The sequence below is a fragment of the Camellia sinensis genome, chromosome 8, assembly GCF_055761805.1.
Source record: "Camellia sinensis isolate YWXY chromosome 8, ASM5576180v1, whole genome shotgun sequence".
Classification (NCBI taxonomy): Eukaryota; Viridiplantae; Streptophyta; class Magnoliopsida; order Ericales; family Theaceae; genus Camellia; species Camellia sinensis.
Window position 1 is genome coordinate 104,249 of NC_138968.1, and position 12,204 is coordinate 116,452.

At 31.3% G+C, this 12,204-nt stretch overlaps 1 long non-coding RNA gene across 1 annotated transcript; it reads left to right on the top strand.

Moving 5' to 3' along the window:
• Positions 1-10,708: 10,708 nt before the first annotated feature.
• Positions 10,709-11,387, top strand: LOC114268806 (uncharacterized). The gene is made up of 2 exons (XR_003631410.2): positions 10,709-11,008; positions 11,085-11,387. It is a non-coding gene; the product is annotated as an uncharacterized LOC114268806 (long non-coding RNA).
• The last annotated feature ends 817 nt before the right edge of the window (positions 11,388-12,204 follow it).

Consider the following 12,204-nt stretch of genomic DNA (forward strand, 5'->3'; position numbering starts at 1 on the left):
TCTCTGGCACCAGCTTGACATACTATAAAAGATTATCAAATAAACTACATTCACAGCAAAATAGGAAAATAATAAATAAATAAATCTTCATAGTTTTTTTTTTTTTTTTTGAGAGATTGCCCAAATGTGTTAAACCATCCCCACGAAAGTCGATCCACATTGTTAAAAGGAAAATTATTCAAAATTTATACAAAACTTTATACCATAATAATATGACAACGGCTTTCCTATGGGTTTTTGTTTTTAAAAAGAAAAAACCAGATGCACAATAATAAATGGCAAATATCTCATTCAAATTTCAACTTATGGGCACTGGTTAAAATGGTAATAAAAATAGCATTATACTTAAAAGAATGACCATTCTATATAGGCGTTTAAGGAATAACCATTATACTTAATTCTATCTCATTTTAATGTTGCTGGTAGATAAAAATATAATTATCTAATCAATGAATCACATCTGTAAAATAAAAAAATGAATATTACATTACATGTCATATAATTGTGTCTCATCCTGCCAGTGTACTTTTTTCTTTTCTTTTTTTCTTCCCTTTATTTGATACCATAAAATAGTTTGTAATAAAAAGTAAATAATTTAGGTTTATTTTTAAATTAAAAAAAAAAGAAGAAGATATTTTCATGTAGTATTTATTTAACTTTGACAATTTGAAGTTTGAAGGGAGGGTAAGTATTACTACAAATCTTAGATGTTTTTGGTGTTTACATACATGATTATTACTATGAGTATGAAAAACTTAGGAAAGGCATATTACAATACAAATTGTGTGTGCAGAGGAGTACAGGGAAGAGCTGGCCATTGCACACGTGAGACGACTCCTAGACATCGTCGCGTGTACCCCCTCTTTTGGTTAGTCCAAAATCTCCAGTCGAATGAGTCCACTGGCAGGATGAGAAACAATTATATAACATTTAATGTAATATTCATTTTTTTATTTTACACATGTGATTCATTGATTGGATAATTATATTTTTATCTACTAGCAACATTAAAATGAGATGGAATTAAGTATAATGATTATTCCTTAAACTCCTATATAGAATGGTCATTCTTTTATAATGACAAATGATAATTTTATTTAGGGCTTGTTTGGAAACTTAGTTATTTTAGTTAATTTTTTTAACTATTTTAATATATTTATTAAAGTTATATATAGGATGATAGTTGATTTTTTTTTTTAATTGATTTGATGATTGTGAGAAAAAAAAAATTGAATATGACATATTATTATTATTACTGCCTCCGTCCCAAAATAATGGTCCTTTTTAGGAAATCCAACTTTTTTTGGTAGTACAATTATTGCATTTGAAAAAAGTTAATTTTCCAAAATTATCCTTTTGATAGTACATTTTTTGAGAATATCAATGCCATAATTGTACTTTTTATATTGTTTATTAATTTAAAAGAAGGGCAAAAAAGAAAATTTATATTATTTTTGTACTTAATTTTTGAAGAGGGACTAATATTTTGGGACAATGAAAAATGGAATAAGGGACTAATATTTTGGGACGGAGGGAGTAACTATTTTACCCTCAAATCCTCATTGTAAACTCCCCCTTACAATATATTTTCTATTATTTCATTTCAAACATTACTTAAAATCCTTTGTAATATAATAGTGCAATCAATTCTTTATTACAACTCATAAGTCTTCACCTTTTGTTAAAACAATTTCATTTGAAAAATTCACCAAATTATTTTATTTAACCTGTGATTTATAAAATAATAAAAGAAATGTATTTTTACTTAACTTTTTTAGTTAAACTATGAAGGTTTCATTTTGAATTTGGAAGAAACTATGAAGGTTTCTAGGATTCGAACTGTAGACTTAGATTCCAACTGCAGACTTGCGATTTCTGAAATTAAAAAATAAATGGACAGAAGGTAATTGTTTTTAATTTTTTTTAAATATATAAATATAAAAATACTTCTTGTGTAAAGTAGGGTTGTTTTTAACCATCTATCAAAACACATTACCTTCTACCATGCTGAGGTGGAATGGGTTGAGAGACACAACCTCCATCGAATCTTTCAGTCTTGGACCTCGTACCTGTCGGATTATATGAAGAAGAAGTTAGTCATTTTTCGTTATTCTATAATGCGTCAATGTTGGTTCACATTCACATTTGAAGTGTTTTAGTGTAAATTTGACTTATTCACATTTACATTCATTGTTTTTCGCCGTTTTAAATACTTTACTCACATATATAGTAAAAAAAAGTGTTAAGAGTGCAAATTGTTGGAAATGGTTATAAATTTTGGGTAAAACCAGAATTTTATCCTAAGTTCGGTCTATTTTTTAGGTGGGCCCCATGTGTCAATTTTCACGGGTCAAAGTGGTAACGCATTCTATGCCGCGTTGTGATTCACGTGGTATATTTGGTTGCTCAAAACCATTACCGAGTGAATGGGAAATTGAAGCCAAAGTGTGCACCATGGAAATGGAGTTTTGGTGGAAATTCCTTAAAGGTTTGAATAAGGCTTGTCCCACATTGTTTTGGTGGGAGGTTTTGAAAGGGTTTATAAGGCATGGGTTTGGTACTTGGGGTGTGCCCCAAGGGGTACCCAAGTGTTTTAGAGGGAGAGGTTATGGGAAAAATGGGCTAGACCCATTGGACTCAAAAAACCACCACACCCCAAAATGGGCTGGGATTGGGCACAGGTGCGTGGTGTGTGGTTGGGTTGTGCTTATCCGGCCCAATACTAATCTTTTTGGGTCAAAAACATTTGAATTTAATTTTATTTTTGGTAAAATAAAATCCAAAATTCAAATTAAACTGGTTTGATTTTTCTGTACATCCAAACAAGGCCCTTCCCGTATTAAACCGGAAATAATCTGATCCGGATTTACTGTACACCCAAACAAGGCCCTTCTCGTTTTTGTTATCTGTTTGAATTGTAACCCAACATATTCAAATCTGTTTGAATTCAAAACCAACAGGTATCATACCTGTTCAATTCAGAAACCTAGAACCACCATTCCATCTATAAATAGGACAACCCTCATTCGGATTTTAAGAACTCTAATTTTCGTCCTTCATAATTCTGCAAACATCCTCTTCATTTTGCTGCATTATTTTCTTGTCAGAGAGAGTATAAACACTTTGTGTGTTCGTTAGACAAACAATTTGTAGTGCTGCTATTGTTTGTAGTAGATCATTTTATCCTGAGAGATAGACGTCCACATTCTGAAAGCACCGTAGAGAGGACGAATCTGTCTTAAGGACACAGTGTCAAACATTGGACTTGATCAGATTATAATTCGAAGAAATTAAATCAAGTAAGTTATTTAATTAATTTTTTGTGTTATTGTTATTTATTTAAATCAGATTTTAATTTTGTTTTTGTAACAAAATAAAATATCTTTTTATTTATTTATTTATTATTTCGAGTTTGATTTTTGTAATCAAACAAATTCTCTCATTTTCTTTATTTCTTTAAATTCTAGTTGTTGTTTTGTACACAATAGAATTAAATCTTTTAAATACAGTGAAGATTGTCTAACAATCTTAAGACAAATTCCTTTTTGGTATCTTCATTGTATTTAGTTTTCTGTGTTTTCAAACTAATATTCTGGTTGGAAAAACAAATAGTGATTTATCCTATTTGACAGATAGTAGTAATATACTGTCTCTTTTCTTTGACAACTAGTAGTAATATACTGATGTCATTAACAATTGCAGAATATTATTTGGTGTTACAGAAAATTATTTTGGTATTTTATTTTTCTAGTTTTAGTAACAAGGAAAATAAAATTATATTATTTTCTAGTTTTAGTAACAAAGAAAATAAAATTATTTTGTGTTTTAATTTATTTTCTGATTTTGGTAACTAGAAAATTATTTTGTGTTTGTTCTGATTTTTGTAATCAGATAGTTTTGTGGTATTTTATTTTCTAGTTTCAGTAACAAGGAAAATAAAATTACAGTATTTTTTAGTTTTAGTAACAAGAAAAATATAAAATGATTTTGTATTATAATTTATTTTCTGGTTTAAGTAACTAGAAAATTAATCTGTGGTTTGGTTTTCCGATTTTGGTAATCAGATATTATTTTGGTATTTTATTTTACTAGTTTTAGTAACAAGGAAAATAAAATTATTTTGTATTGTAATTTATTTTCTGGTTTTAGTAACTAGAAAATTAATTTTGTTAGTCAATCATGTAACTTTGTGACTCGGTCACAATCTGTTAATTTTGTAAGTAACTTATGGTTTCGTTTGGTAGACCACTTATTTTTGAACCCTTTGTGAAAATGTGTTAATTATTTTGACTTTATCATAGTTCATCGTGAGTATACATGGAAGAATTTGTTTCTAGAGTAAAATATTAGTTTTACAAACTAATTTTATTTTTATTATAATGTGGATTCATAGTCTTGAATTGTTTCTGCACTTGAGTCGGATATATATATATATATATTCACAAGAACATTTTAATGCATATTTAATTTGTTTATTTATGTACAAATCAAACTTATTAAATAAAGGTATGTTTTGTCATTTTGAAGTGTAAAGTTTAAATGCGTTGGATTTTATTTATGAGTTGAGAATCCTTTTATTTCATGATGCAAGTGATGGGATCATGCATGATTAATTTATTTTGTTAATTCATTATTTTTAGTTGATGTGTTTGATATGCATGTATGATATCAACTCAAGTTATTTCTTAACAATAATTTCAAGTGATTTAGAATGATAAATTGTTATGTCGACTTTGGACATAAACAGGTTAATTTGAATATTTCTAATCAATTTTGAATGGGTGTTTAAACACCAGAGAAATTTAAACTTGAAGATGTATGTAATTATATCGGTCCATTTAATTGGGAAGTAATTTAAGAAATCTTTTATGTTGATTATTGAATTATGTGGCATGAGATGTCATTAATAATTATTTTACTTGCGTAGTAGAATTTGTTAAACCATGAACCATTTTATTAATATTGGGGTGTATCTCTTGCATTAGTTGAGATAATTTAATTTTCTTCTGTCACAAATATTTTTATGACAGTGACATTTATTTGTTATTGAGTTGCAAGAATGTATACAATCAAATGGGTTTTTGAATTGTTTGATTCTTAGGCAAAATTTTTTATGAGGAAATGATTTTGTCAAAACATTAATTCTGACTTGAGTAGTCATAATTATTTTGATGTTTTCTTGAATTTGTTTTAAAATTCATTGATTTATATTAGAAGTGATAGGAGTGGTGAATATGATGCACTATTAAATGTATTTTGTGCACAACATAGCATTATTCACCCAACTACAGCACCCATGTTACTAAGTTCAGGCTTACCACAGAACTTGTGGGGGGAAGCAACTTTTGTCTGCAAATTATGTTCTTAATAGAATACCCCACAAGAAAACCCGCAGCACTACTTATAAATTGTGGAAAGGTCGACCACCTTCCTACAAATACTTAAAAGTGTAGGGGTGTTTGGCAAAAGTTGAAGTTCCTGTTCTTAAAAAGACTAAGACTGAACCAAAAATAGTAGACTGTGTGTCTATTGGTTATGCTCAAAATAGTAGTGCATATCGGTTTCTGACTTATAAATCAGAAATACCTGATATAAATGTGAACACTATTATAGAGTCAAGGAATGTTGTGGTTTTTGAACATGTCTTTCCTTACAAGAAAGGACAAGAATTAAGTTCACGGAAAAGAACTTATGATTGTACACAAAATCGAGAGACTAATGACAATCAAACACAAGAGACTAGTAATAGTCTCGACCAACAGGATTTAACTGATGATGAACCAAGACAAAGTAAGAGAGCGAGAACTTCAAAATCCTTTGGTCCAGATTTTCTGACATACTTGTTAGAAAATGAACCTCAAAGCTTTAAGGCAGCAATGACAGGTCCTGAAGCACCTTTGTGGAAAGAGGCTGTTAATAATGAAATTGAATCCATTATGCAAAATCATACTTGGGAATTGATGGATCTTCCACCAGGTTCTAAACCTTTTGGATATAAATGGATATTCAAGAGAAAAATGAAAGTAGATGGTTCAATTGACAAGTATAAAGCACGACTTGTAGTTAAAGGTTACAGACAAAAGAAAGGTCTAGACTTTTTTGACACATATTCCCTTGTGACAAGAATAACATCCATTCACATGCTTATTTCTATAGCAGCGTTGTTCAATTTAGAAATACATCAAATGGATGTTAAGACAGCTTTCTTAAACGGTGATCTAAATGCAGTGATCTATATGGAGCAACCCAGAGGGTTTGTAGTGTCGGGACAAGAAAAGAAAGTTTGTCGACTTGTAAAATCCCTTTATGGATTAAAACAAGCACCTAAGCAATGGCATGCAAAATTTGATCATGCAATGCTTACTAATGGGTTTAAGATAAACGAATGTGACAAATGCGTCTATGTTAAAAACACTGACCAAGGATATGTCATAGTTTGTTTTTATGTGGATGACATGCTTATCATTGGAAACAGTTAAAACATGATCAAATCAACTAAGTAGATGCTGAAACAAAAGATTTGATATGAAAGATATGGGGGTCGCAGATGTTATATTAGGAATGAAAATTACTAAAACATCTGACAGATATGCATTATCTCAATCTCATTATATTGAGAAAATTCTTGATAAATTTATCAAGGATAATTTGAATTTAACTAGAACACCTGTAGATATCAGTCTTTATTTATCGAAAAAATAAAGGTGATGCAGTGTCTCAATTAAAATACTCCCAAATCATTGGAAGCCTAATGTACCTAATGAATATTACTCGTCCTGATATAGCTTATGCTATCAGTAAATTGAGTAGGTACACTAGTAACCCCGGAGAAGACCATTAGAAAGCGATCATTCGGGTTCTTAGATATCTAAGATTCACCCGTGATCATGGTTTGAACTTTACTCAATATCCAGCAGTACTTGAAGGTTATTGTGATGCAAATTGGATATTGGATACTAAAGATTCAAAATCCACAAGTGGATATGTCTTTACTCTAGGAGGCGCTGCTGTTTCTTGGAAATCCACGAAACAAACATGCGTCGCACGATCCACAATGGAATCCGAGTTCATTGTTTTGGACAAAGCAGGAGAAGAAGCAGAATGGCTTCGTCACTTCTTAGAAGACATACCAATGTGGCCAAAACCTGTGCCAGCTATTTGCATTCATTGTGATAGTCAATCTGCAATAGGCAGGGCACAAAATCACATGTATAACGGTAAGTCACGACATATTCGTCGTCGACATAATACCGTAAGGCAATTGTTGTCAAATGGAATAATCTCAATAGATTATATAAAATCTAAAGAGAATATTGCGGATCCATTAACAAAAGATTTGACAAAAAAGCTAGGGTATAGTTCATCGAAAGGGATGGGATTAAAGCCTATTACATAAGAGTCGTCATAATGGTAACCCTACTTATATGACTGGAGATCCCAAGAACTAAGTTCAAAGGGACAACTAAGTTATGTATGGCTCGCCAGAAATCACCAAGGGATTAAAATTCCTACCCATTCCTATGGTGAGACTGATATCTGCAACATATGTTGTCTGCAGGGGTATAAGGATAAGATTTGCTTTTAATGATTACTTATATCTTGATTAAGGCATAAAATCAAGATGAGTATAAGGAGATACTCACAATAAGAACCACCTATATGAGTGTTAAACTAAGGCCGGTTCTATGAGAATGAAGAGGCTAAATTCTCTAGAAACAGTTATGAAAACCAGGGGCGTTCAAGGCCAAAATGAACACAACAGTGAGAACCACGATGTGTTAGAAGATATTTTGTGTGAAATCTATTGTCTTGGCTTACACAAACGGCTAAACAATTCAAGGCATTACGTCCATTGGTTAGCCAGTAAGTCCGATAGGTTATCACTAGGGAAGGTTCAAGGCCGAAAACTACCTATCCTGATGCAAGATATTTTCGACTTATACTCTTTCGATAAATCTGCATATTGTTGCATTTCCGTTGTCATCAAATTCCATTCATGTGGGGGATTGTTGGAAATGGTTATAAATTCTAGGTAAAACCAGAATTTTATCCTAAGTTTGGTCTATTTTTTAGGTGGCCCCTGTGTGTCGATTTTCACGGGTCAAAGTGGTAACGCGTTCTATGCCGCGTTGTGATTCACGTGGTATATTGGTTGCTCAAAACCATTACCGAGTGAATGAGAAATTGAAGCCAAAGTGTGCACTATGGAAATGGAGTTTTGGTGGAAATTCCTTAAAGGTTTGAATAAGGCTTGTCCCATATTGATTTGGAGGGAGGTTTTGAAAGGGTTTATAAGGCATGGGTTTGGTACTTGGGGTGTGCCCCAAGGGGTACCCAAGTGTTTTAGAGGGAGAGGTTATGGGCAAAATGGGCTAGACCCATTGGACTCACAAAACCACCACACACACGCGCGCGCGCCGCCGCCGTCTGTCCGTCGGTTGGGCGGGCGGGCTGGGCTTGGGCGGGGGTGTGTGGTTGGGTTGGGCTTGTCCGGCCCAATACTAATCTTTTTGGGTCAAAAACATTTGAATTTAATTTTATTTTTGGTAAAATAAAATCCAGAATTCAAATTAAACTGGTTTGATTTTTCTGTACATCCAAACAAGGCCCTTCCCGTATTAAACCAGAAATAATCTGATCCGGATTTACTGTACACCCAAACAAGGCCCTTCCCGTTTTTGTTATCTGTTTGAATTGTAACCCAACATATTCAAATCTGTTTGAATTCAAAACCAACAGGTATCATACCTGTTCAATTCAGAAACCTAGAGCCACCATTCCATCTATAAATAGGACAACCCTCATTTGGATTTTAAGAACTCTAATTTTCGTCCTTCGTAATTCTGCAAACATCCTCTTCATTTTGCTGCATTATTTTCTTGTCAAAGAGAGTATAAACACTTTGTGTGTTCGTTAGACAAACAATTTGTAGTGCTGCTATTGTTTGTAGTAGATCATTTTATCCTGAGAGATAGACGTCCACATTCTGAAAGCACCGTAGAGAGGACGAATCTGTCTTAAGGACACAGTGTCAAACACTGGACTTGATCAGATTATAATTCGAAGAAATTAAATCAAGTAAGTTATTTAATTAATTTTTTGTGTTATTGTTATTTATTTAAATCAGATTTTAATTTTATTTTTGTAATAAAATAAAATCTGCTTTTATTTATTTATTTATTATTTCGAGTTTGATTTTTGTAATCAAACAAATTCTCTCCTTTTCTTTATTTCTTTAAATTCTAGTTGTTGTTTTGTACACAATAGAATTAAATCTTTTAAATACAGTGAAGATTGTCTAACACAAATTTAGCAGTGAATGTTATACACTAAAAAAATTATTACATTTTTTACATAATATTTACATATAATATAAGTCTTGTAGCGTTTGGTTTCTACCCTCATCATATAAATATTGTATAAATTAGCATTGTTCCAGATTTGAGTCCATACCATAGATGTTAAAAAAAAAATTAATAGGCTTAATTTTTTTTAATAAAAAAAATTGATATTAAAATTATATTACAGTATAAGCACATCTAAAAAAAATTATTAAATTAAAAAACAAATGTTTTTTGGCCAAAAAAAATAAAAATAACTGTTACAAAATTAAAAATTAATAACTATGTGATTCAATTGTTGGTTGCATTTGTTCTTTTAAATGTATATTTTTATTTTAAAAAATAAAAGTAAATAATGAGTTTGTCTGATTGATAGGCCAACCAACAAGTGAAGCCGAGTCCTATTTAAAAAATAAAAAAAACAATTGAAGCTGAGTAGATCCAAGTCAGCATTTTGAATTGATGAGTTGGTCTAAGACTGGGCTAGACAGAAGGCGTAGATGGAATGAGGATAGTTGTGTCCTCATCCATGGTTCCAGTAAGCTCAGCTTGGTCTGATTATATCGCATTTATCAGATTGATTGTACATCATTCTTACATAATTATATCACATTAATCTTAGAAAATTAAGAATGTAATTTGATTATGCAGTTATCAATATTTAATTAATATTTTGTTTTATATCGATACTATATGAATAATTTATTGGGAAAATATAAAAAGAAAAAAGAAAAAAAAGTGAGAAGTTAAAAATAATAATTATAAATTCATAAAAATACAAATAATTTATGTACTAAATTATGCAAATAAGTATTGTAATTTATAAATTTACAATTATTTTTTTTACTTCCTATCTTTTTAATATTTTTCTTAATTTATTTACCGTGTTCTACAATATAAATGATTTACATTATTTTGATGGGCTTGCAGTAATGCCCACCAAAAAGTACAAGAATACCATCTTGTTTGGTCTCATAATTTTAAACCCACTTCTTAGGAAATTGAGTTTTTTATATTTTTTATATTATTTTGTTTTCATTAAATTTTTTTAATATTTGATGCAAATATCTTACTTTTTAAATACACATAACATAAATACACTTAAAACATCTTTTAAAAATTCACCAAATACAAAAAATACAAAAATTTAATATATTTTCATATTCTTGTGTATTTATTGATTTTTTAAAATATTTTTTTTTACAAATATTTCACTTTTAAGGTAAATATAGGTTAGGTGCATTTTAAAAGTAATTTTTTTTTAAATTATTAAAAGCATTCACTAAAAATAAAAAATTCAATTCTCAAGAAATTTGAGTTCAAAAATTAGAATTGAATTGAATTGAATTCAAATGAGTCTGCTAATCCTGAAATTGAAGAAAAGCCTGCTAACAGAGTTGTGATGGTGCCTGGAGATGTGGTTGTGGCAAATAAAAGTTGCGACAACACAACAGCCAAGGAAAACCCAAGTATGTGTTGGGGAGATTACAGTGATAGTGAAGCTGAGGTTGTTGAAGTTACTAGCTGAATCAAGAGTTTAGACTCTCCTTAAGTAGAAGTGACATGTTCATAGCCCCAACAGCATTTGACTGCAAGAGAGGCAAAAACAACACATTGAATTGCGAGAAGCAGTTAGCAAGTGGAAAGAATTCTTCTTGCGAAAGCCTGTAAGAACAACTATGATGAATCCTGGTGATGCCGTTAGTGACTCTCCGATATGATTTGATTTGATTTTGTTTGCAGGAAGGGATGTGAAATGTTAACTAAGGGCCTTCATTGATAATAGGCTGGTGTCTGGAAGATATCTATCTACATAGTAAGCATGTCCTCTCTGCTTGAGTTTTGTTGGTTGTTAAGTGAAACAAACAGAACCTCCAGGTGCTATGTACTTTTCCTTTTATATTTTTTGGATTATGGTTGTGCATGGAACTTGAAAGTTCTTTTACTAGGAAATTTCAATTTTCTTGCTTGTAACCAAATATGTATGGTAGAAGGATCCTTGATGATGTAATAATACTCATGGTTTTTTTTTTTTTTTGGTTACAATTTTGTCAATATGAATCATCTAATAAGTACACTGGTACGTACCCTCCCCCCCACCCCCATATAACCTGAGATGGCTTCGTTTACTGTATGAAAACCGTGCTATGCTTATTTCAATTTATCAAGGTTTTGAATTCTTGGATATTATCTAATATGAAATGGTGTGTAACGCCCTCAAAATAATAACATTAAACCCAACAATATCGACATGCATTGATATATAAAAGTTCCATATTACAAAAAGTATTACATGTTAACGACAAAAGCGAATGCCCTAAAGGCTTACAGCTTTCCAAGCTAACACTTGGTTACAACAAAAGAATGCTAACTCGTTTACACATTAAGCCCTTGGCTTGAATATACATGTAATACATCAAAGAAAATGAAACAACAAAAGTCCGCCTGCCTCTAGCCTCCCAAGCTACGTCCTTGGAGGTGGCATGCTACCTGTACCTGAAAATGATATTCCCATATAGGGCGAGCCACAGCCCAGTAGAAATATACTAAACCAAGTATGAACAATGACTAAAAGATTAGCAGTTGATAGATGGCCAACACTGATACTTTCCCTTATCACACTTTACGGTTTCGTGACATACAAGTCCATATTACAGTCCATTTTCCAATTCTTTTCAATTCTCAATTAAAAACCATGGCTCAGAACCTGGCCAAACAACTCATATGAGACAGTAACTCATATCAAGCACTTTCCCATTTCATAATAGATAAGCATACTAGCTATATCACACACCAACAGATAAGCATACAAGCTATATCATCACTTCCACAGATATGCATATGAGCACTATCACACTTCCAA